The sequence below is a fragment of the Xiphophorus couchianus genome, chromosome 16 (assembly GCF_001444195.1).
Source record: "Xiphophorus couchianus chromosome 16, X_couchianus-1.0, whole genome shotgun sequence".
Taxonomy (NCBI): Eukaryota; Metazoa; Chordata; class Actinopteri; order Cyprinodontiformes; family Poeciliidae; genus Xiphophorus; species Xiphophorus couchianus.
The window spans coordinates 7,849,955-7,877,479 of NC_040243.1; the positions used below are offsets into that span (position 1 = coordinate 7,849,955).

Here is a 27,525-nt window from a genome sequence, read left to right on the forward strand (position 1 = left end):
TGTGAAACAGTTTTTCTTCACTCTTCTAAACAATATTGCTTCAAGCTGTTGAGGTTGCAGGTATTAATTTATGCCTTTCACTAAATCACTTCACTGGACAAATCATTCAATGACTTGATATACTGAAGATAACATGGTCAGCCTGATGAAACTGTCAAAAGTTCTCCTTTTATAATGCTGTTAAAACTCCCAAATAATCTTTCAGTCTATGAATTTTATTATCTGCACCTGGGTGCTGTTTACTCCTTTTATTGCTCTGTTGGCACTTGGCAAGCGTCTGTGTTTCAAACACTTCTAATTTCAGTTTAATTTATAACGGCATGTGTTGCTTTTCATTCCTTCAGATATTCATCATATTTTAAATCTGCTAACCTGATAATTTATTGTTTTCCTACAACATGAAACTGTTCATAGTTGCGTAAAAAATAAGTGTACATTGTGACACTTAGGAAAGATATAGCTCATTAAGAATGAGCATAATCTTTCTGAAGCTTTCCTCAAAAGTGAGAATTCCTTAATTGCTTTTCATTATACTAAAAGTACCAGAAAATATGTACATACATTACTTTATTTATTACATGTTAATGTTGCTGTTTTACTTCAAGGTATATTTTGGAAAACCATAAAAAGTTATCCTAAATATCCTCTGCACATAAATATTTGGTCTTCGGTAACATATCTTAACAAAACTGACCTATAGGAGAGCTCATCTTCAGGGAAATTTTTTTGTTCTTCTTTGGTGAATTGGGAGATATCATTGCCTTTTTTTTTATATTTATTCCAAGTGCTCTAAAAGTGGTATATCAAACATTTGAAATTCAATCAGTGGCAAAAAACACCTTAAAAGTGTCCAGGATAGAATATGATGTTTTTGAAACCTCTGCAGATTCTCTAAAGAGTACACCACAAATTGCTGAAAATGAGAGTTTTTCACAACATTAAAACATTTTCAAAAGATTTGGTAGATTATGTTTCACTTTAAAACAATCCTCTAAATGTAAACGGGTTCCTAGAACTGATGAGGCAAATCTACTTCTTTCTCCAGAAGAGCAACTTTGATCGTAATTGTAACTTTTGCATAATGGACAAAGACAATGGGCATTAAATTGTATTGAAATCACTGCAATCCTTGGAGAGAAAGGGTTCAAACCCAGTGATGACTGATACTTTCCCCTGAGCTGCCAATCTGGTTGTGGATTAGTTTACTTTGCCCAAGCCATTGTGTTCGAAAGACCGTGATTTAGATAAAAGGGGTAATTAATGGGAAATACCCTTAGTTTTTCTTATTTCTAAGGGAAAGTTCCAAAAAGCTTAGTTAGGTGTGATTTTATTATTGTTGACCAATGTAAACCAAAACAAAAAACAATCCTATATGCATTGTGCTGAAATGCCCCACTATTTGTGCAAATATGGGATAAATGTTTTTTTGTTGTTTTTTTTTTTCAGATTTTTTTTAGTTAAGAGGTTTTTCAGAAACAAACAGGTTAACTAACTGCTACCTCGATTGACTCTTCATACTATCAGCAGATAATTACACTCTAAGTCAGCAATTTCAAAATTAGAATCCAGTTCATGTCTTATAATTATGATTCAGACGTTATGATATTCACAATGCATCAAATGTGGACAGAAATATAAAAGTGGGGCAAATACTTTAAATATGGGAATTATAATATATTTGATGGGATGCAATTTTGAACAATTCTCAGGTTTTTTAACAGTCTTATTGTCAGTGTACCCTTTACAAGGGGTTGTTTAGCTTGAGCTGCAGCTCAAGCAAAATGACACCCTTGTAGGAGAAACCTGGAAACAGTGGAGCACACTGCTGTAACACAAGTCATTAATAATAACAATGTTCAAAGCAAAGTGTTTAGGTTGTGTTGCATGAGGACAACAACTTTATCCATGGGATTTATCCACACACAATGATTTGGAACTACAAAGTTCCAAATATGCCATCCAGATATGTTACGTGCAGCATTATCAATGAACCACATCAAAACAGAGAAGAAACAAGCTAATCTGAAGACGGAAGTTAATGTTCACTTTGTGCCTCAGCAATAAGCAAAGATCACCAGCAGAAGAAAGACACAGGTGTAGTGAAGGCTTTAAGTAGCCCTGTGTAGATATTCTAAGACTCCTTTAGAAATAAATGAAGAAATAATAGCAAAAGGAAGTCAGAAGAAACAATATTCAAAAGGAAGTTAGACCATAATAGCAGCTTTCCAAAACCTGGTTTGCCGTGTATTGTATTAATGAAGGCTGTTCAAACAGAAATGTGAATCTGATGGCCTAAAAATATGTAGGAATGAGTTAATGAGTTACCAGAAAATTGACAAAAAGAAAAAAATATATTTCTGCTAAATAAACTAGTAGAAGTTTTGAACAAAAACATGTTTTCAATTGCATTTTTGGAGGATTTAAAATGGTGAACTTTGTGTTTAAAATAAGATTGCTTACAGAGTAAATATGAGCCATTTTGGGAAGTGGGGAAAGTTAACAACTAATTAAGATGGTGTCTTTGAACGAGATGGACATTTGAAAAGAATGTATGGCTAATTTGCAACGTCAACACATCACCAATGATGTAACAGGCCATTGGAAAAAGAGATCTGAGCTCATGTATGTTTATGGCTTTGGGCGAAATGCTCACCTATATTTGGCTCAGATCTGGTGAAGATAACTTTTGCTATCAGGGTAAATCTGCAAACTTTCTCCAGAATACAACGTGCAAATGAATTCTTTAGCAGCAGAAAGAAAGCAGCAGGGTGTGGGCATCTTGAAGCGAACAGGCCTACAGCCTTAGTTTGTAGATGGAAACATCCCCCAGAAAAATATTGGTGAAAAATGGATTTGACACCCCTATAAAGTTCAGGATTCATAGATGACTTCATGACAGAGGCTCGTAAGGCAGAAGCTCACAGCCTTATTAAATAATGACTAATGATTGTGACGGCAAAAGCTCACTTTTGTCTACACACCTTCCCAGTCATTACAATATTAAAGACATTATAGTAGTACATGTAGTCCTTGTGTTGGTTCTGCCAAAGATCAGTCATAAATTAAATGTAACTAGTTCACAGTATTTAACTACTGTACAGTAACCCTGACGCTATAAAAACGTACATCACTAACATGTTTTTTCACATAATAGATTACTAAGGCGTGAACCACGGTGGGTTTTCAAAGCAGTCTGCCAGAATGATTTGTTGTGGAACTTACACCACTACCCTGACAAATTGCCACCCAGTTCAGGAGTCAAACATTGATACACATCTTTACACCTCTAATGTGAAAATATAAGCTTTCGCACTATTTCTCCAAAAAAACCCCAAAAAACTAAGAGAGACAATAAGGCTACAAAATGTGAAAATAATAGAGCCTTTTCTTAAATAGATGTCTACTTTTTCCCAGTTATTGGAGAATGTTGACAAAAAAGGGAATGAAATACCAGAGAATAAGACCTAATAACATAGGCGCTTTGCAAATGGTTTATCTAATGATGCTGTGACAGTTTTCTCATTTCAGTGGCCTGCTGTCTCATATCCTGCAGTCTTGTCATCTTTCACACCAGAAAAAGAGTTATGAAAGACACTACACACGAGTGGAGATGCCAAGGGAGGCTTATACACCTGACAGATTTCATTACAATTTATTGTCGACAGTGAGTCATTTACCATTGATTTGCAAAAGTTTGATAGGTTCAGAAAAAAAAAACACCTTAATGGTTCCAAAGACTCAATTCTCAACATCTTGATTTGAAATAATACTTTTACTTGACATTACATAAAATGCATTATGTAATGTCAAAATGAGCTGGCAAACATCCTACAAAAATAAATTAATGTGAAACATTAGGGAGAAAATGGCATTAACACAAAGGGCAGCTTTTACAAGAAAGAAACAAAAGCGGATGGCCAAAAGAAAAATCTACTTTAGGGACGAGTAGCCTTTGATTTTTAATTCTACTCTGTAGGCGATAAACCGAAGCCTAAGTGATCTTTGTTTTTCTATGGTGATAATTCTGCCCTCTGTAGGTGTAGACTTTATGTTTTGAGGTGATCCATAAGTCACTATAGTATGGACATGGCACCTCAGAGCCTATTTAGGGAACAAATCAAATTTCTTGTCTTTATCTTATTTTTACACTAGAATTATGTTTTTGGTTTCTTTTTTGATTATTTCCAGATGACTGAGAACATTTAAATAATGCATCCTTATGTCTGATTTGCCATGGATATACTGTGAAACATAACTTGCATTGTGAGCGGAAACATTAATCCTCAGTTTGTTTGGAAACAACACATCAAACATGCTGTTTTTTTGAGCTCTGATTTAATTTCGATGTCTAAATTCCAGATGAGAGAAAAGACTTTGTCTTGTGCTGCCTCACAAAGTAAATGGCATGTAATAAGAGCGGAGAACTGAGGTGTCCTGATCTGAGAGAAGTATCCTGTCATATGGAAAAAAAGGTGCCACAGCGTTTTATCAGCAGTGTGGAAAGAAAGTCATTAGGGAGCCTGAAGTAAAACTCTGACAGCTGTCTGTCAAAAGCCTGATATCATTTTTTAAATGTCCTTTTTTTTTCTTTTTTACATAATTGGTCTTTAACTGTGTCACAGAAACATAACAAAAGAAAACAATGTCTAATTTTCACAAGTAACATTTAATTTTGAAACAGTTGTGCATTTTTTTCTAAACACACGGGCTTTTCTGAAGAATTATGCAAAACCACAGCTGGAGTAAATCTGTAAAGAATTTAACTCTACAGTGCCAATCCTCGGTTATGGCTGGTGCAGATGTCTAATTACAGACTAGCAAAACACCCTCAGAATTACATCATCCATTTTCAGTTCGCACAAACGCTGCCTCTTTTCTGTTACGTTGGTATAAAGGAGCTTTGTTCAATGAAGCCAAATACTGGATGTGTGGTAGTCAATAACTAGTGGAAGATTTAACGCTTTTCTTTCAAAAAGGACATTTGATGATCGAGTCTTTGGTTATGTTTCCAACATTTGATTTTGATGACGTCACTTTTCTAACATTTAGGTGTTTATTTTCTGTTCCTGTTTTCTTTTTTTTTTACATGCTGCGTCCTGTCTGAGCTATTTGCCATAGATTTCTTGCCTTTCACATTCATGATAAGGCAATGAAGCTGTAAGTTTTGTTTGTTTTTTTTGGTTCTTTCTCTGCAGCAAAATTTCACACTTAAGTTTCAGAAAAGTAAAAAGAAACAACCATAACAAACAAACAAAGCTTGTTTTAGACTTTTTATTCAGTAGGAAAAACAACTCATATTGGAAAATTATTGCTTTAATTAAAATAAACATAGCTAAAGAACTTTTTATTTAAAATATAACTTTTAAAGTTATAGTTTTCAAAAGACTTTCTTCTCTGACTTTAATTGCACCATATGTTTTGGTCAGACCATATTGTTTGGCAACAAGTTTTAGTGTCAAAAAATTATAAATATGTTGAAAAGGAGCTTGTGGCCACTTTTAAGTATGTTAGTGGTAATGCTTCTCTTAACAAAGCAATTAAAATAAAATTAGTCACTGGGTATTTACTACTATAGTAAGATTATAAATGAAAGATTACAATTAAATTAAAATTATTCATAAAAATCAATGTATTTTCATGCCTGTCACAGTCCCCGTACTTGTGCAAAATCTGTGAATTAGATTTGTTTTGTCTTGACAATTTAATCTATTGTTTGTGCAATTGAGAAACAGCCCAAGATTCATCTCTCTGTATCCAACAGCCATGTGAAATGTCTTCAAAGACTGAGTGTTGTCTTTTTGACTAAACAAGATTGCATTGTCGAAAAACAGTCCGAACAATTGTGCAATTGTTGACTTTATTACAAACAATTGTATGTTCTTAGGGATTTTTTCCTAGATTTACTCAAGTCAGAGGTTTCGTTTTTCTATATTTTTTCTGTATTTTTTGTGAGACAAGAGAATTGCAATAAAAGTTGAATTAACTTTAAAGCTTCTTACACAGCTTTACCAGGGGCGTCAATAAAGATGTCTGGCACTGTTAAAATTGGGATAACTTGTGGGGCGTTTGCTAATAACGCTTCCCCCCATTGCACAGCAAAGCCTTTAATCTAAGTCAGTAAAATACTGTTTACATTTTTGATAGATGTGGTCCTCACCAAAAACTGTATATAGTGAAAAAGTGAGACAAATTATAAAAAAAATTTACAGAGCATTAAAGCAGATCGTTTATCTAGAACTAAAACACTTATAGTTTTCCATTATTTGTGAAAAGCAAACATCCTTTTCAATCTAAAACATGAACCAGCCAGTTGCATCAGCCTTGAGTAGAAATTTAGCTAGTTAGTTGTTTTTACCAACATGGACTGCAGCCAAAATGAGGTTTAACAAGCTGGAGTATTATAAATGCACCAGCAAATCACCAGGAAGGCTGGCATTACTTTGATGAGAACCAAGCTGTATAATTGCCGACCATACAGATGTTTTATAATCACTTTATGTGAGCAATTTAAAACTCCCTGTGGGATCCAAGTCTCTCTGAGGCTAATCCATGGTGCTCTTTACGGTAATCCATTCAAATAACTCTTCTCCAGTGTCATCGATTAGAAATTCAGGTTGATGGAGGACAGGGGACTATACAGCATGATAGGGCTAAAACGCTTGTAACTCAGACCGAAGAACATTCAATCCAATGACTAATGACTTGAAATGAGTTGTAATTTTCACTCTGATTATACAATTAGGACACAAAACACAAAATACGTGTAGACATACATGTAGACGTACACATGCCAAGTTGAAACATCTTTGTAATTCATTTCCAATTAACAAGATTTATTATTCTCTTTTTTTATTTGCATGACAATACACAACAAATTAAGTAATATTGTATAACCAAAAAAGGCGTATTTTCTTACTTTTTACAGTTCAGAGTCATTGGTGAAGTTAATAACACAAGGGGATAATTGATTGGAGAAACAAAAAACTCTTTCTGATTTCTGTTGAACCATATGACAAATCTAGTAATGAATCCAAAGGGCACCTCCTATTGCTTTTTGTTACATGACATCTGAGTAACATGTGAGTCAGCTGAGCTAAAAGGTTGTACCAGTTAGGAAAATATATTGCAAGAAAATTAGTCTGTGGTGATTCATAGGGTCAAATCTCTTTAGTAAGGTCCACTTAATTAGCACTAACTGTTAGGAGCGCGCATGCATCTACTGTCTCAGTTCCTACACCAGCCATAGAAAGCCTTCAATTTTGCCCAAATACAAAAAGGAAAAAGAGCTAAAACTGATTTCTTAAATCTATTGAAAAACCAAAAGCAGCTTGGTTATAAAATTATTGAATCCTTTATGAAAGATCAATATTTAGTATGGCGCAGAGACTGAAAACTACTCCATAAAAAAATACAAGGTACAACAGAATTTCCGATTTGATAAAACAAACAAATAAAAAAAAAGGCAGAGTGTTAGACATGTAGCCTTTAATGACTCGTGTCTCTCTGTGGCTCAAATATTGTAATTAGAAACATTTTCTTGAATTAAAACTTAATTTGATTAAAGACTAATTAGTTACAAATTAACAAAAGTAATTACACACTCTGGTCTGTTTCACATATTGATTTACTTGCCCTTCACTTTTATAGCCAGACAGAACTGATATAAATGTGCATTCAGTCCTTAAAGAGTGAAATGTACAGCAAATGCACCATTCATAAGAGGAAAGGTACATTTTTAAGCTGTCAAAAAACAAAGATAAATTTGGTAAAATTGTTATTTTGCTCAACGTTATGCTAAAACTGTAACTGTGTAACTTAGAATGTGAACACAGCTTAAATCCCACAGAGGGATATTCATGCTGTCCACACTCAGGATGACATGTCCTTTAAATGACTTGGCTTTGGCACTGTACTGTTCTCGTCATATGTATTGACCAGCGGATTAGTGATGTGATCCTCTTAGGGGTACGTTTGCTCATGCAGAACCTCAGCTGAATTAAGTTATGTACACATCTGTGCTAAACACCTGCACTGTACTTACTGCTGGAATCTGGGTTGAACTCCTCAGTTATAGAACACATCCCTGATAGCCTCCAGGAGGGCAGATCTCTCCGGATTTCTCTCGCTGATTTCTGCAAACAAAGAATGATAAAGATGCATGTAAATGCTCTTCCTTCTACAGATAGAAAAGCATCTGTACTGTAGAAGGAAGAGCATTCCTTCTATTCCTTCTACATCTCAATGATTTTCCCCAAAAACTCTGTGTTCAGAGGATAAACTTCTTCTTTCTCTTTGTAGAGTCAAAAACGGATTCAGTACTAGGTTTTTTCAGCAGTGGGAGTCACCTCATTAACCTTATCTAACAAGCGTAAGCTAATGAAATCCTCTCTTTCAGTTCCTGGTCTTGCCAAAGTTAGTTTTACTAATTAATCAAACATGGAACCTCCTCCTACCTCTCCATCATCTTAATGACTTCCCTACAAAGAGAGTAAGAATGCATATGCTGCCCTGGGGAAGACTACCTTGGCACATCTTTCATGCATTTTTATTGGAAGCTGAAGTAACGACATTGAATAAGCTTTGCACAAAAGAAATATGGAGACTTTGAATTCCTGAAATAAGCTTAATGGAGATGAAACACAAATCCTTTATTGCTTGACTATCTTTTATCCTTTTTGTTGTATTTCTGTTTACAGACCAGCTCCGGAAGCTGCAATCTAAGGTTGCAATTTTCCTTCTCACATAGATATTAATGTCTTCAAAACACATCGTAGGGCACAAAGTATTTATACTGTGTCTCTTCCAAGCAAAAGAGCTTGATGCTCTCATGTCTTTTGATTCATAGTGTGTGGCGGCGTGTACCAGATGAAAAGCATGGGCAAAATCCAATCTTCATCAATCACCAATGTGAATCTACAGGTTTTTGCTAACTGAAAAGACAATAGTTAATGCAATTCACTTAGCTACCAATTTGCATTTAAGTGAAAGAGGTGATAGTTAAAGTGGCCTATAGCAGCTGCATTTCTGCAAAGAACCATGACAACACAACACAGCTGAACCAAGAGAAAAGGGTAGTTTGGGAGTCTTCAGCTGTATTCTTTTAATTACTCATCATAATGACACCATTTAGCTGTTCAATGACCCATTTCACAGCATTGAACAGACATGGGAAGCTCTCCGTCCTTGGCAGGGTCAGTTCTGCAGCTGCCCCTGCTGCCATGTTTTTTTTTTTCCACTGGGCTTTGGGAGGCAGGTTCCTCTGTCATTTTCTCTCAAACACATTCACACTTACACATGAAAATCATCGCCACAAATTAGGTATGGTTAAAATGTTTCTCCATGAGGGACTTCGGTTCAGAAAGGGGCTCATTATATGGAAGAAATGTAATTATTCTTCCTGAATGTTGCAGGGCTTCAGATAAGAAAAAGTCTGTCATATAATCATCTTAGTATGAAAAATTATCATTATGAACAGGTGAGATATTAGCATATAAGTAGATATATTCTTTTACAAAATATATTTTTTCTTAAAAAAATTGACTTTCCTTGTAAGCATTAGCATAGCAGTCTCATACACTTTTCAACAGAAATACTCAACACAATAACATGATGGAATCTGAGCAGGTTACTCTTCATTGTATGCTCTGACCTGGCACACTGCGACAGAGTTTATCCCAAAAACACGTTTAGAAAATCATACTTTGAACATGTTCTATAAACATTTATTTTGTAAAAAACAAGTATACAAATATACAACATGGGTAAAACTGTTTTTCTTTTTTATTTTTGTCTTTCACAGAGATATTGTCTTTTGGGATTCAACTCCAATTGTGAAAGAAGAAAAATTCTTAAATTTAAAACCTCATGACTTTGGGTTTTCTTTATTGCAAGACAATTTTCAAAAATTGTCCTTTTCCTCCTCCTGCAGAGTTGCTCAGGGGCCTACGCAGTTTCAGTTGTCTAATCCAGATGTGCTTTCTGCATGTTTAAAACAGCATTAAATGAGGCATTTCTTTGGTAGTGGGGTGTGCCAGGGATGCTTTTACTGGCTTTTGGTTATTCATTTTGAGAACCTGTGGGTCTCATTTTTGCTTTTTGCACATAATGTGGTTTTCAGCCAAGTGTGGAAGATGTGAGTCAGTTCTAGTTCTCAACCGACTCCTTCCAAGTATAGGATATATCTCTGTCTTAAGTTCCTTGAGACAGAGAGATTGGGGTCTCATCTCTAGGAATGCAGACACAGCTCTGCTCTGTTGTGGTGAAGAAAAGAAAGTGCACCAACAAACAGAGCTACTGATTTAACGCTTTGTCAATGTTCCAACCCTCAGTTATCATCATGAAAACGGATCCTGACTGAAAGCACAAGATCCTGCATACAAGTAGCTGAAATAAGCTTTTCCCTTAGGGTTGCTGGGCATGGTTTTAGAGTAATAGGTAACAAGCTCTGTCACCCACGGGTTACGTTTGAGTAGAGCCATTGCTCCTCTTCACTGAAAGGAGTCTTCTGCTGTGATTTACGTATTTCATTAGGATGGTGACTCTTCTGAGATTTTCTGTTCATGTACTATTGTGAGGAGACAGGGAAAAGACCAACACACTGAAGGAACTATAGACAGCTTTTGGTGTAGGAATGCCTTGAGATCCCCACAATGGATTAATATTAAAAAATCATAATGGTAAATATCAACTGAGAAAGCATTCATTAATTTTCAATAATGTGTGTAGAGATCCTAGCTTAAAATTCTCTGGTGTGCTAAAACATGTCAGTTTCTCACACACACCAACATCCAATGGTCTTTATATTCTTAACATCCACATATACCAGCAAGTCTTAACAGAATCCTGTCTGGATGATGACAGGATTCTGTTTTATTTTATTCTGTGATTATTTTACTCAAATGATGGGATTTACTTCATACCATTATATTCTGAACTGAAACCAAGACTTTTGATATACCTTAGCCTATCTGAATGTGGGCTCATTAAAAAGGCAATTTATTCAGCACTGGACATTAACTCTTGTCCACTAGGTATCAAACCCCATGTGTCCTGTGTGTCTTATTCAACCATAACCAATCCATTTTCCACGTGTAGATTTATTTTAAAATTTTCGAACATCGCTAGCAAGCAACTAACCCGTACAAAATAACTAGACTTAATACTCACTGTAGAATGGCATGGAAGGACTGTCTGTTCATTAACATTTATGACCAAAGGGTGCAACAAAGCTTTGGTAGGTGATGAAAGGCAAGTGAGAATTTCTTGGCAACTGTGAAAAGGATTTTTGCAAATTACATGAGTGCAAATGGATTTTTGTGTTGTGATAAATTGTTTTTGCATCATCTACCCTTGTAATTTTATTATCCCCATGAGGGTACGACAACAAACCACCATTAGTTTAGCAGGGGAGGTTAAGTTTCCACAACTGCTACCTTGTTATCCTGCAGCATTATTGATTTTGGAAGCACCAGTTTTTTTCATTGGTTCACACTACTCACGATGCTGTAGATGAAAATGGGGAAATGTTGTACTGCTCTGGGCAGCCATCAGGTGAATACTCCCTAGATATAAACTTTTGTGCTTACATTTTTTCCATCGGCTCTATAGTCTTGAATATACTGAACGATATTGGAATGAAAGAAAAACATCTATTTGCACATCCAGGTGATGCTGTTAGAAATGTTTATTTTTACTGTTTCTGATTAGTCTTTTAAACCTCATAGATCATTTCTGTATCAAATGTCTTTGCCTATCATACACATCACATTACCTGTACGTAAATATTAATAATAAATAATGTTTATTACTTCTTATCTGCCATTTGGAGTCAGAGCTGGTCTAAGGTTTTATGGGGCTTCAAGCTGAATTAAACTCAACTCTTTCGGTTAAGAATATTGCTACCATTAACAGCATTTAATACAGATTTGATAGAATCTAGGAGAGAAGACTAAGTTTAATTTTGTTAGCAGATTCACTTTTGGCAGAGCATTAAATGTGACGCACATTAAACACATTTAATGCGCTACATATCCTTTGAAGGAGAACGCCTTTTATTTCACACAGGTGTATTAAATTAGACATGTCACATGATGTGACACACAATAAACCAATGAAAAAAACAGTCACATATAATTGATTATTATTTTATTACATGTATTTGTGAACAAACTGAGCTCAAGAACAGTTTACTCAATATTTTTTCTATGTTAGTACAGCACTTTTTGCACTTAACTTGTAAACTTCCTACTTCTTTAAAATCTTAAATTTTAAGACATTTACAATCTTTCAGTATCAGGGATCACTGCTTTTATCTGCTTTTGCTTAGAGCCTACTCAATATGAAGATGCACTTTAAAATACATTATTGCTCTCAAAAGACATCTTCATCTTGCTATTTCTTTTTTTTTTTTTTTTGCTTTTCAGAAATAATTAGAAATGCAAGGATGGAGGAAGACATACAGGAGGAGTGATGGTGGGGGCTTCAGGGTGGTCAAGGTGGTGAGGAGCAGCAAACCCAATATGGTCTGAAAGAGCAGAGGGTGTCTGGCACACATCCGTGATGCTGACCTGGAGCATTCAGAGGTTGAGCTTTGGCACTAATCTGACTGATTCTGCACAGCTGTTGAGGTGCAGAGGAGTGCACGCAGCTATGAGGACAAAAATAGATTGCTGTGGTCCACAGCTTGGTGCTGGTGTACCGAATTTAAATCACTGTCAGGTAATTCTGTCCCATGATAACTTTTAATGATGTAATTTAGGATGACAATCTACAGCTGTTCTATAAAAGGTAGGAATGCTACAGTGCACAAACATGTAAAGTTTATATAGAAAAAAAGTTTTTCTGTTCATTTTGTGGGACATAAATATGTTGACAGCAAAAGTTGATGAAGAGACTGAAGTTTCCAAAATTTACTTGAATATATTACATAATATGTTCCTGGTGCCAGAATTCTGTTTCACATTTTGCTCCACAGTCTGTTCAGTAACTTTATAAATGTTGTGTTTGTAAAGCTGTAAAAAGAAAAAAAAAACATTAAACAATCTTTTAATTAGTGTATTTTTCTCCAAGGGGCAATCAATGGGAAAGCCAAAGTTTCTGTGCAGATTAGCCTATTAATAGATTTGGTACATAACAAAAATGTTGAAGGAATATTATTAAGCTAATTGCACTTCTTTTTTGTCATTTCTCTTTCATCATACACCAATATTGTTCATTGTTTCTTTTCTCCCTATTATGACTCAAAACTGCCTTTAACAAAAGACGACATTCCAATCTGACTTCAGTTTTGCTATTCTACCTTATCTAAATATTCTCAGATAATTTAAATTATTTAACAAATTCCACTTCATGACAACAGTCATAAACATTTAGCAAGACTCCCACATGTTCATGACAGGTATTATGTCATGTTTATGACAGTGTCATGTCAATCTCATGCACATCCCCTCAAATAAAATGTTATCGCTATACTTTTATAAGTCTCTGTACAATACACTACAAAAAACACTCAATTAATACTATGAGCCAAATGTGTGTTCAGAAAATGTGGCAGTTGCATTAATCACTACCACTTGTGAAATTTGTAATAAATTTGCACATTTTTGATTTTGGCAAAGCTATGACGAGGTTATGCTGGTGAGAATGTTTCCTGTTATTCACTTCAGTGGAGCAGTCAATCAAGAAGTACCTAGCTGTCCTTAAAAGCATGACAGATGGTGTGGAGGAGGGAGTACAAAAGCGCAATGAATCTTTGAAGCCCACTGCAGTTGCAGGCTGGCTAAAAGTGCTTCTCTGAAAGGTCCGCTCGGATGTGAAGCGGCTGGCCGTGTGACTGGATGCCTCTCATGCACGCTGCTAGGTGGGCTCATTGTGTTAGACTTGCTGACTCAACCTGTGCTGGTGTCTGACAAGGATTTAATTGAGGAAAAAAGGAAATGAGGTTGTATTGGAATCCAAACTCAGGCGATTTTCCAACTGCCCATAAAATGTCTGAACTAAAGTAATTAGATTCACATACTGCTTTGCCAATACTTTGCAGGGGAAATTCCTGATTTAATATTTGAATGGCTGTTTCTCAAAGCAAAGACAAGGAAACATTGCATCTTCTTTCTCTAATTGAAAATACAAAAACATAGTTACCTGTAAAAACCCAGATATAAGCCTTGAACAAATAAGACTTATATGTAGATGTATATAAGCGTTGGTGTCAAAAAATTATATGTAGATGTATGTATGTGCTCATGAGTGAATATCTAAGAATAAACTATGAAACTGCATTTCCAATAGAAGACAAGTGTGCTTACTTTACATTTAACAATAGTGGATGCCATACAAGGTGAATGAACGTATATTTACAGACAGAACAGGTTTCTTAATAGTTTCTTGAAAGCAAGATACTGGTGTTGTGTTCAGTCATTCAATATTAAACTGGGATAGTATACTGTCTAGTCCAGAGTAAACATGTTGATGTCATGGTTTCAAATAAAATAGGACATGTTTTTGCTACTAAAGTTTAGAAAAAATATACAACTGAGCGTACATGACAAGATTCCAATCTACAGATCAGTAAAATCAGTCATTATGAAATTTATTCTAATGAGATATTTATGGAATACACTAGCAGGTTAAAATCAAGTTTAGAAATAGCAAAAATGTTTATGAATTAAATGCAAAGCCAAGATTCAGTGATTGCTACTGTACATTCAATGCTGATGTCGTCATGCCGCATAGGAATGAAAGGCAAAACCTCGAGCTGGAGAGGAAATCAGTAAGGATTTATAAGTTAGGAGTTTTTTTACCCTGCATTTACATTCAGAAGAAGAATTTTGAGCGGGAAGAGGATTTGCATAACTTTGCAGTAGTGCACTAGAGATACAGACGTCTATAATCAGCATTTCAATATGTAGTTTAATGTAAGGATTTGACATTTATGTAGTACAACTTACATTGTTATAGCATTTAAAAGTTCAATCTTTTGAACATTTGATAAACTAAAAGAACGTTTTGCTGTTTGCTTCATTTCAGAGATGCATTTGTGTGCTTTTGTTAAAGTCATTCTGTGCTCTGTGAGCAGACTGGACCCTGGGGCAAAATAGCTACAAAGCTATTGTTACACACATTCCCAGGCGGCTTTGGTTTGGAATTCATTTAATAGCTGGTCTTTGTCTCTTAGTTTCTCCTTTCCATTCATGACAGCGATGAGCTATGATGAGTACTAAAAGTGTGACCATGTGTCTCGCTTAGAGTGACTTATAGCACACATGTAGGTTACAAAAACATTATTGCTCACAACTCAAAGACTGATGTCTTGAGTGACACAGGCAGTTATTTGTTATTATCTGGATTAAGTAGGGTGGAATGTCAAGGGTGACCAGTATATCAGAGCCTCTATGCGGCACTAGCTCTTTCCTTTAATATTTTCTGCCGACTGTCTTTAGGGTAAGATCTGCAAAAAAAGGGCATTATTTTGTCCTGCTACTCTAAAACTGTGAGAGATGTGTGCATGTGAAAAACAGACAAATGCGCAAAGGCTTCTTTCAGGAAGAGAAAGGATCCCCGCTACTTTGTGCACTTGTAGACTAGAACGCATGCTGTGTTCTGCTTTTATCACAGATGTTCAGTATCTCTGAACACTGGATTCAGCAGCATCTTAAAGATCTTGTGCCAGCATGACAAAATATGAATTTATGACACTTGTAACGACTCCACAATAAATGGTGAAGTCATCTCAGGTAAAACTTGGTGCAATGGATCACTGATTTTGCTGTGAAACTCCTGTGCACTACCTTTTCTAGATAAAGCTGTTCCTTGATAAAGCTCGTATCGTATTGGTAGAAGTCAAATTGTCAAATTGACAGCCTCTGCAATAATTAAAGATAAATCCATGCAGCAGTGCGTGTTCCTTAGTTCCAGCTGTGAGTCAGAGACTTGCACATCAAGTCTACGATGTACACAGTGCTTAACTGTGAGCAATTAACCAAAGCCTAAAGTTAAAAATTGCAATAAAAATATTTAGGCCAGAAGCGTAGACAAAACAAAATATATCCAGACTTTTTATTAAACTGTGTAATTTAGTTCAGCAGAGTTTAGATAATAAAACTAAAATGTTGAATCTCAATTGTATTAGACTTTAGAGAGAATTCACGGCTTAAATCACCATAGAATCCTATTTGAAAGATGCCAAGATGTCTTGACTGTCCTTCCGCTTACTTGTGAACTAATTTGTTGATGATTGGAATTAACATCTGAATTGGATTTATTGCACACAGATTTATTTACAAAACCTGAATGAAGCTGAAAAACAAAGACATGTCAGCAAAATCAGGATAATAACATCCCACAGACTTCTTCCCTCTTGTCCAACCATTTGTTACTCAGTGTTTCACATGCTCATCAAAGCACAAAAACCAGCAGTGCCAAATAACTTGTGGCTCACTCTTACACAAAACCCCAACAGAATAACAGAGTAGGGAGTGGAAGAATGAGCAGCAACAGCAAAATCACACACTAAATTTGACACCTAAAAAGGTCGTTTCATTGTTCTTCTTTGAAATCATTTTTCTGTTTAGCATTCCATTTGTTTGCTTATTTCTTGTTTCATGTCTGGTGCTGAAGTCTATGAATATATAATTACAATAGAAAAAGAAGTAAAACAGCTATTTGTGGCCTAATAGAAAAACCTGAGATCATACACTAACCCTAATTAAAAATTGTCTGTCAATTAGTGTATATGTTTGGATTAATCACTAATATGCTTGCATATGCAGAAAACAATTTATTGGTATATCGCTAAATATAATAAATATATGTTATTAAACATGCTCCACCATGACACAGAAAGGTTGGCAGAATAAGTGCTGAATGTTGCTGCAGGGAAGATAAAAAAAACCTTTTCTCTCCTTTTTCTTTGCAGTGTAAGGCACATTTATTACAAACCCTGTTAATAATGTGTAACAAATCTTAAAATAAATCATTTTTTATTGCAGTATCATTATTTCATACAGCTAATTTTAGAAAAACCCTTTCTTTAACAGAATAAGCAAGTAAAGTCAATCAGAGGCAGACTAAAGTTATATGAGGCTTTAGGCAGAATTTTAAGTGCGGGGGCCATTTCCAGATTAACCTCCACGCCACTTTAGCACCAATGACCCCAATCATGTCTTCCATCCTTGCATTCTGCATTAACACATCTTTCTCTACAGCTACTTGTGAACAAACAATGAATTACAATTACCGTACTACATGGCAGACTCTGTCTTGGTTATTTTTGTTATACTGGTAAAAAAAAAAGTTTTTAAAGTACACATTTTAATTTATTTTCTGTTTTATTTATGTTAACCTTTTATACTCCCTGCATGCCAAAAAGCTTATTCCTGAATGTGGAAGCATTTTAAAAAGTGGAAGTACTTTAGCCCCGAGGAAGGCTGCATAACCCAAGGGTTAAATGATCAGAGACGATAATTTATTATTTCCTCTTTGTACGTCAAAGAGTACAAAGAGGTAATGCGTTCAAGCATTTTTTTCAATATGGTAATTTTTTTCAGCTGAATTAGCTTTCACTAGTTCTAATTGTAAATAATAAAAAAAATAAAAAGGGGGAAACTGCTACATTTCTAAAATTGAGTTTACAGAAATTGGCTCCTGACACCAAAGTATCTCAGCAACAAATCATTTAGCTCAAAAGTAATGTACACACACTATACACATTACATGTTGAAAATAAAATGTTCTTTGTAAAATTAAGAAAACATGACGATAACATGACCTTGAACTGCTAAGAAGTAAAAATGAGGCTGATTTATTTACAACCAGCTGCAGTGTGTATAAAATGTTTTCCCTACTTGGATACAAGCTGCATAAATTATTAAATTATCTTAAAATTATGACTATGTTTGCATACAATTTAAAGTATGAAAGCATTAATTTGAATTCATGAGCTTGTGAAAGCTTGTGTCTTGTGAGAATTCAAGTAATTTTTCAGGTCCAAGGTCAACAAGAGACCAGGAGCCACAAAGATTGCTGACATGTTGGGCAATCTTTGAATTCATTTTTTGAAAAAGAAAAGTTCAGTATTTGAAAAAGACTGGGCTATCCCTTTTAATGTGTTTTTTTTATTATTCACATATTTGTTTTCATAAAAACTCTTCACAATACCAAGCACAAATAAAACATTTTTAGAATCAAATCAATGCTGTAAATGGCTAACCTTAGATTACACCTTAAAGATACATTTTGGTTCCTATTTTTCATACATAATATCTACGAATATATCTACGAATATCTATTGTGCTTCTCAAATTGATGTATTTGTGTCAATTTGGTGAGAATGCCATCCAGGTTGTGTGGACAGCTTTATGGCAGGCTTTTCTCTGCAGTCTTAAGAACAAAAGGTGTAAGCCTTCTGTACAAAAGAAGCTAAATTTTAATTGATGGGATCACAGGAAACTTAACAGAGTGTGAATATCCTCAGTTAGCACCTTTGAGCTGTTTGCAAAGGGTAAACTGTCAAAGTGTGAGAAAGTCCTCATATTTAACTTTATTATTATGCATCAGCTAGCCCAGCATGAACAATTTGCTGTATTGCTTGAAGTAAGAAAGAAAAAGGAGGACACAAAGGTGATGCATATTGTGGACATGATCTGGCGTGAAAAATTGCAGAAGATATCCCACCCTGCTCAACTCACGTAGCTCAGCAGGCAGAGAGGCGTATAGAGCCATGGGGCCCTCACAGCAGATATGTTAACACAGAAACCTGCAAGGCCGAGTTGCAAGAAGCACCTTTTGGCAGTAATTGTGTGCTAGCAGTTTACATATCTGGCGTTTTTAGCTAAGCATATTTAACAAAAAAGAACACATTCCCAACCGATTGTGTTCACTAGTGAGAACAAGCCATCAGCGCTGCTATTTTTCTAGTTCTTTACTCATTCATATATATTCAACACTGATAAATGTAAGAAGTAAATTGCCTCCAAAGACACAATTCTTGCAACTGTTCATTAATTCACTCATGAATATGGAATCATCCAGACCTCATTGGCTCTTTTTACAGTAATGTGAGCAGTGAAACCCAAGGGGGAAAAAAAACTCTTCAGACCACAGTCAGCCTTACTTTCCAGGTGAGAGCACTTTATTCTCCCTGCTTCCCGCTGCAGCGGGCCCACTCAATAAATCACAGTGCAAAGCGCTGCCTTTACGCTGCAGCTAAGACACCAATGTCACTGGCTGTGAGGATGAATTGTCATGAGTCAGCAAACCCTTGGTTGAAGAAGGTCTGCTTTTGCTTTTTATTTTAAGAATTCAGTTAAAATATGCAAAATCACTCCCACCAAACTCCAAACCAAAAAATACAACAGAGGCCCATCTTGGCCTCTTCACTTTTACTGCGAGATGAGGGATGATTAGTGTAATTTGCTCCTTTAAATCATATGAATAATTAAAAAGGGAAAATGAACAAAGATCATCTATAATAGAAGGAGTAGAAAGCAACCCGAGCTACGTACATGCACAGGTATTGTTGACTGTGAGAGACCTGCTCAGGAGCTGGTGTTGCATTTCATGGTTCCATTTACAATGTGCAATAAGTGGGAAATTATTTCATGAAGCATTTCATGCAGGATTGTTCCAGCGTTATGTAAGTTTCACCACATCATTAGAATGGTGTCGATATCTCTATAAATAATTAATCAAATTGAGATATTACAAAGACTTCAATTAGGTTGATGCTATGAATGAGTACTGCATCTATATGGGCTATACACTCCCCCTGTTTCCTCAATCAGCACTGAAAGAATGAATATGGTAACAAGCTAAGCGCCTGCACTAAAGGCATTATTCAGTGCCTTCATATTGATGAGTCTTGCCAGTGTTGATTCATTAAAGAGTTTCAGTGCGACTGGTAATGCACTTTGAAGTCTGATGGAGCTAAAGGCAGTGAGTGTGAGTCGTTGCTGTGGGATTTTTCTGTCTTTTAACAATCACCGGAGATCACTGAAGAGGAAGAAGCAATAAAACTAAAATGGTCCCAACTCAAATTATCTACAGAATCTGACTCACCTAGGAACTCACTTTGTTGAATTTTGTATAGTAGCCTGCCACTCACTGTATTGGACAGAACGCCTCAGTTTAATGTTAACACAAAGATTTTTATGTTGCATCTTGGATAAATAAACATTGACAAAAAAATTAAATAAATAATACTAAAACACAGTCCTACCATGTATAGCTATGTTGTTATGCTTTTCATAGATCAGTTTACATAATTGAAGAGAATGTTAAATACATTTAAATTAAATATAAATATTAAGTATAGCAAAAATAATAATTTCCTCCATTTATTATCTGTTTAGATAGTTACAGAATAAAATTTGCTGTTTACTATTTCAGCCCAATCTCGCTTCAAAATGTCTGCCTCCAAAAGCTTGATTCTGTTACAACTAATGAGGCAGAAATCCATTGGCCAGTGATCAAAATTGACTAATTTTCTCTCTGTCGGTTCTGACCCGTAATCAGCAGGTTAAGTGCAGATAATTAGAAATTTTTTTTCAGGGCAATAAATGCTTCAAAACTAAAAAACACCCAATATATTGGTCTATAAACACATTAAAAATGTATATGTTCTTTTGAATGCTTTGTTTTGAGGTAAGGACAGGCTTTGACTCATAAATGGGGAATATCTTGTAATTTCTTCGTTTTTGATGGATGAAAACAAATTAAGAGACAACCACATCTGATTTTAAGTGCTTTTGCAAAATGCTTTTTGTTTTTTATCCCCAAATCTATTTTAGGCATGTTAATTTGGCTTTATATCTTCATTAGTTTGTGTATAGTGCTGCTTGCTTGGACCAGGAAATTCCTGCAAGGGAATTAGTTTTTTGTGCCACATTTCTTTGCACAAACAAGGAAATTGACTCTTGTTTGTCTGCACCCTGACTGCAGGTACATTAAATATAACCATGTAAACTTAAGAGTTCACGAAAACAACAGATATGTACATAAATTTGAATGTACACCCAATACTTTTCAAAAAAAATTTTTTAGTTTGATAGCTGATAGTAATGCGAGAGTGTAATGTTTTTAAGAGCATATTTTAAAAGCTTTCATGAAATCTAACAATATAAAGATGCAGGACAGTGACAATGAGGGACATTCATGCTTATTCGGTGAGTATTCATTTACAAATGTAAGGTCAGGAAGACATCAGCAAAAGAGAAGGTGTTTAAAAGTACATTTAGCTCATTGAGCATGGCAGATTTGAATACGCTAATTAAAAATTAGATCAGGGAAACAAGAAACATCAGTGATTTCCGATTTGATTTGCTGTTTTTTTGATGCAACTGTCTATAATGCAGCTAATCGCACTCATGTCTGGATTTAACAGCCTGCAGTACGTTCTCCCCAGTTTGTCTGTTTCTTTCATGCTGAACAGGACTGTAGTCAAAATGTAATGATTATGAGTGATTAAACTTTTATACTGATTATAGGACTGATTTAATCATCTACACATGGCTCTTCAATGGATCCACCAAGTGTTTCTACATGTGTGACCATTCTACAGTTAATTGACATTGTTTAACTGGAGAGCATTGATATAAATGATTAAACTGTGTGTACTGCCATTTTTTATTTTCCAATCATTGTGTGAGCTCAAATATGTCTTTTTCCACAACCCATCAAAAATTCCAACCGTATCCCAGCTCTTTCAAAAACAAAACAGTATAATTAGTTAACAAATGTTCCATTGAAATAAATTGCATATTTGTAGTAATACCTATATTTAGACAGATAATAAAACAAGATATTTTAAATAATCTTCTTATCTTAAAAGAAGATTATGCATTCTTTTATGTCTAGAATGCATTAGACCACCATGGTGAGAGCTATCATTATCAATCTATGACGGTTTTTTGGCTACCTGACAGCTCCATGCACACTGAAGCTAACATCTCATTAGTAATCCTGAGACACAAGCAGACCCATTTCACCCCATTGGCTCTTTCTCTCATCTTCTCTAGATCTTCTTTTCTCTCAAGAGGGTTTAATGTCTAATAGAACTTGAGCTGCAATGACAAAAGGGGGGACAGCAGTAAGGTGTTTAGTGACATGCTATCATCTCAGTTGAGAAATAATAAAACCCAAAAGGTTCATCGCAGCTGCTTTCTGAGATTACTTGGTGATATCAGACAAAGTTGTTGATAAAGATTTTGCCGCCTCTCTGTTCAATGAAATACTCATCTGTTTGGTTTCAGAGCACTGACAGGAAGTAATGCTTTCATTTATCTCCACGTCTTTAAATTGCTCAATAGGGAAAAGTAGGAACATAACGTCACGCAGCATCAGTGGGAGAGAGCTCATATTCAGCTTTGTTAATGCAACAGGATTTGGACAGTTCCCAGGAATGAGAGGACTGCTGCAAATAGCTGGACTTAATGTGTGTCTCTGGGAGGAATACATGGACTGAGTGAAAGTTTTCAATACTGCTGCATACAGGGGGATTATTATGTTATTATGTGATAGAAGTCAGGCTGTGTTTGCATGCATCTCATTTGAGTTAAGAAAATATAAATCTATTTCTTTAATATGTTAAGTGGCCACAAACTGGGGTCTTAACTTATCGGAGAAATACATTGGCATTTTCAGACACATCACTCCTTTGTGATGGGTTTTGGTGCCTTTTCTAGCATCTGTTGGTTAGCTACATTCTTGGTCTTTATTTTTCTTTGTCTCCAGAATTTCTTTCAATACGTCATTAAAAAGGTAAAAGATTTATTTACTAGTACATGCATTGTTTTTAACCTGCTGATCATTTTCTGGTGTCTTATGATGTGGGATATTGGTTTATTTAATATCAAGTCTCTAAAGATTAGGGTTTTTTTCTCTTTGTTTTAATTTTTCAGTAGTTCTTTAATATACTGACCTACCATACTCTCACTACCTTTGAAGTTATTTGTAACAGGGGTGGTGTGCATTTTTAAAAAGCACTGCATGTGTGTGCAACATTCAAGAAAAAACATTCTTACATTTTGCACAATGCCAAATAAAATGTTGTGGTGACATTAATTTTCCTATAACATTATGATGTGTTTACATTCAAGGTTATTCTTATAATATCATGTTTCAAATCTAAAGACATAAAACAGTTATTAATTACAAAGTAAATTGCAAAATGACTGAATGTTTTTTTTTTAACGACTGGGATTACTCACTCTTATATCCTTTCAGGATAAAACGATGTTATTCACTTTAAACCCTTTACAGAGTATAGAAGCAGTTACCTTGATCTAACATAAACTGGTCCAAGGTTTAGAAATCAAGATTTTTTTGAGAACCTGTCAGTGTTGTTTTTTTGTCTGTGTGTGTGCTTGTTTGTTTTCACTATGACACACTTACAAAGTCTATGATAAGAACCTACTGTCGAAAAATAGGATCATTCTAATATTCCGGACAGTTAAGTAACTCAACAATTAAGCTGAAATTTATATGGTGATAAGAGTTCTTATGGGATAAAAAACAGAAATAAATCAGAGCTCAGGCTTTTACAGTGGTATACCGGTAAAACTCAAAGGTTGTCATTTCAAGGGGTCCAGAAATATTTCTCCTCTTTCCTATATGAGCTGTGACTACACAAAAATATTATGTCTTTTCGCAGTAATTAAGAAAAGAGGTGGTGTCATATATGTGCCACATTTTTGGCTTTAGGTGAGTAAGATTCATTAATAAACAAAATACTTTGATCTTCAAGGTCTTCTATGTCTTCAGATTCACTGTAGCCTCTCCAGTGAGTTTGAAGATATCCTTTGAAAATTGCGCACATATTCCAGGAAGGAATTAATTGATGCTTTTATGCACAGCTTCATATATTAGAAGCAATGTTTTATATCTTGTTTTAGAATTCATACGTTATAGTCTAATTGCCTTCAAGATACAACATGTAATTCAGAAGTTATAGAAGTTAGAAATAAGTGAGTTAATTTCTGGATTCTGGCCAGTATGTAAACTTTAAATCAATGCTCTGACTGATAATGTTATGCACATATTCCTGAAACCGAGAGATCTTGATTTATTAGCCTGTGAAATGTATAGAATGTTGGATGTAAATAGTTTATAATAATCTCGCTCAGTTTAGCTTAATCTAGTTTATAACATGAATGTCTCTGAAACGTAGAATATCTTTACACAGCAGCCAAATGTGACCAAAAACCCATTGTCTTAAAGTCTCATTGCAGCTACATTTAATTAGTAACTTGAACAACCATGCAAAAATAAATAAATAAATAAATAATCTCTGTTGTTATTATTATTATTATTATTATTATTATTATTATGTCATCTACCTGTAGAAATCTTTATCTAATGTAGATGCAAACCAAATCTATCTAGCAAACTATTTAAGAAGACTGATAACTTGGAGAACTAGATCATACTTGGATATATATATATATATATATATATATATGTGTGTGTGTGTTTTTAGTAAATAATAAAGTATTTTCAGTATCTCACTAATGCGTTCTGAAAGTTCCACAACAGGTTCCCCAGTCTAAAGCTCTCAGGGCTTATATGAATTGTGCCACCACTATATTACTCTACAGTCTCATAAGTAATGTATGGTAACAAATGAAACATTTTCCTCAGCACCCCATTAGTAAACCTTATCTTTTCGCAGCCACCAGCTATCACACAAAAGCCCAAAAGTTGTCAGAGTCAGAAGAACATTAATTTGGCTTCTTTTTTCTCTTTTTTTATCTTCCTCTGTGCTTTTCACTTTGCATCTCATTTAGTCATTTTCTAGTCTCCAGTGCAGCAGAGTGGGTGGATGCATCACTCTAATTCTCAAAAGCAGCACCAATATTCAGTAGAAACCAGATATTTACATACACTGCATATATGCATGTAACCTTTTTTTTTTTTGCTGTCTGAGATCAAATCAAACTAAGAATGTTCTGTTTTAAGTTCACAAATGAGAACTGATAACAATTTATTTATTATTATTTTTTTACTGTCTTCAAATTTAAAAGTTTACAAAAATTTCCTTACTATGTGGTAGAATTGCTTTTTTATAAGTGCATGACTTACCAAAGGTGGTGTTATCCTTTCACGTTTGTTGGAATTTTGTCCCACTTTTGTCTCTCTCATCATCTTCAACATCTAATTTTTGTTGTGAGGTTGATGCATAACTTTTTGTCCATGGTGTTTTTTCATATTTATAAAGAGTTTGGCAAGATGAACATGGTGCATTTGGAACATCAAACCAAGGATGATCCAATATTGTGGAATTTCCACAATGTCGGATACTTTTGATTTTTTTCATGACGTTTTTCACTAACGCAGTATGTTTGAGAAGCTGCCTCAACTTAACAATCACAGGGATATTAAACCATGGCATCATGACATGGGCTTCCTTCAGACTTCTGAGTTTTAACTAAGTAATAAAAAAGTCTCCTTTTTCCTCCATTTAACAAATGTAAATCTATTTGCAAAGTTTAGCCTGATTTAGTGTTAGACAGCCAGCTATGTGTATTCATACACAGCTGCAAGTCTAACACAAGTCAGTCTGAGGTGTTCATATAAAACAATCAAATGAAAGTAAAATAGTTAATTTATACTACTGCAGAAAAGTCACAGTAGCCACAGTTTTCTTCTAATATGCTTCTTAATTATAGTATTATCGCTTGTAAGTGTTAGCAGACCTTTCTAATTCACATTTTTACATTGTGCTCTGCAACTGTCAGTCAAGTTTAACTGTAAAAGGGTTTGTAAAAATGTATGGTCTTCTTTGTCCTTAAAGAAATAAAATAATAAAACCTACAAAAAAATTCTTTAGTGACAAAAGGACAGTGACATCCTCCACTTTCAATACTCTTAATGTGTCTTTAGTAAAACAAGCAAACAAAAAATAATCTTGTGGAGTATTCTATTATTATTATCTTTACACCTAAATTTCCCCACTGTGGGACAATAGAGGCCTTTTCTATTCTATTACATTATACCCTTACGGAGGTTGTAAAAAAATGTATATTTTGCCACTGAAGTAACTCAGGCTATTCCTCACAATTCTGTGGCACCTTCAATTATAATAAAGAAAACTTATATTTGTTCCCAAATGTTCTACAAATTATTTTCAGCAAATCAGAGTGGAAATACAGTTGTCACGAGAGAAACCATCACAAATGAGGTTTGCTTCATTGACAATCTGTTTGAACCCTGACCCCCAGTACAAACCTGTCTGCTCTATCCCCACACTGCCCTACTAAAGCTGAAGCTTTAGATCTGCTTGTGGTGGATTTGTGCCCCATTTTAAAATAGATAAGTGTTTTTTCAGGTCAAAGTTAAACAAGCCTAGTGGTATTTTTGACCTACTCTGGTAAATGCTTGGACAGAATCCTCTACTATCTGCACTGACGGTCAACAAAAATATCCCCATCGTGTTTAAGTGCACTCTAAAGTGAGGTATAAAAAGGTATTTGTCTTTGCTTCAGGGGAATCCAAATGTTTTCCTCTGTCTGCTGCATCATTTATGAAACACGAAAGTCGAGGCAGAGATTGCGTTCACCTAAATGTGATTTGCTGCCCATCACTCATGCTTGCCTCTCTGCCATATGTCATTTTACCAGGATACACACCAGCCAGCTGAAAGCCTTACATCAGTGTGCAACAAGGAGGAAATCTCTGCAAAATTTAACACCCAGCCAGGAGGAAACGTGTAAAATTACCTGAGAGTGCAGAATTACCAGATTCTTAAACCAAGTTATATGACACAGTTCATAAAGAGGTACACCGCCCTAATGCATATTCAATATACTCTGCCCTCTAATGTTTCATTGAGGTTTTGTCATGAATAAAACAAGTTCAGTGTGAGAGAAGTGTAGGAAAAATATCTGTGAATCGTAGCGGGAGTTATACAAATATCAGTAATAAATGGCCAGCATGTTCATAGGACCTACCTCTGAAATTTCAGTTTTGTCTTCTGAATTAGTCATAATTAAAATATATTATTGTTGGATGCAATAAAATAAACACTACCACATGTATTTTAGATTATTTACCTGCACTATTTTATTTTTTTATAGAACTGCCATTGCTGCATTAACATTTTAAATTTTATAAAAACATAAGATCTGCATGTATATTAAAAAAGGTCCACTCCTCAGCAAACAAAAATACAAATCAGGATACTGATTTGCTCCTGTTTGGCCCCTTATGTAGTTTTCTGGTCAAGGTTTAAAGGAGATGTGCTTATGATTGAAGATGTATTGGAACACACCGGCCACAGCTACTGACCTGTTACTGGAGGTTAAACAATGCAAGTTGTATTGGACCAACTTCAAAGCATAATTTTGTTACAGTTCTTATGTCAGGGCAGAGGGCTCTGTAATTGCACTTCACTACACAAACTGTAACAAAGAGGAGTTTTCAATCTGTTCCCGCAGGATCGACTTAGGCTCCTGCCTGACTGAACATGCTGATTTAACTTTGGCGAGATGCAGAAGTTTGAGGCAAAGTTGCCTTTAAGGCCCCGAGTGTGGATTT

General features: G+C 35.1%; 1 protein-coding gene across 2 annotated transcripts in view; it reads right to left on the reverse strand.

The window, feature by feature from the left end:
• elfn1a (extracellular leucine-rich repeat and fibronectin type III domain containing 1a) overlaps positions 1 to 27,525 on the reverse strand; it is a 77,337-nt gene that overhangs the window by 17,039 nt on the left and 32,773 nt on the right. Inside the window, exon 2 of one of the 2 annotated variants that reach the window (XM_028043112.1) lies at positions 8,042 to 8,132. The exons of the other annotated variant lie outside the window; for it this stretch is intronic. The gene's annotated coding sequence lies outside the window, so the exon portion shown is untranslated. The remainder of the gene's footprint in view (positions 1 to 8,041; positions 8,133 to 27,525) is intronic. 2 annotated transcript variants of the gene reach the window in all.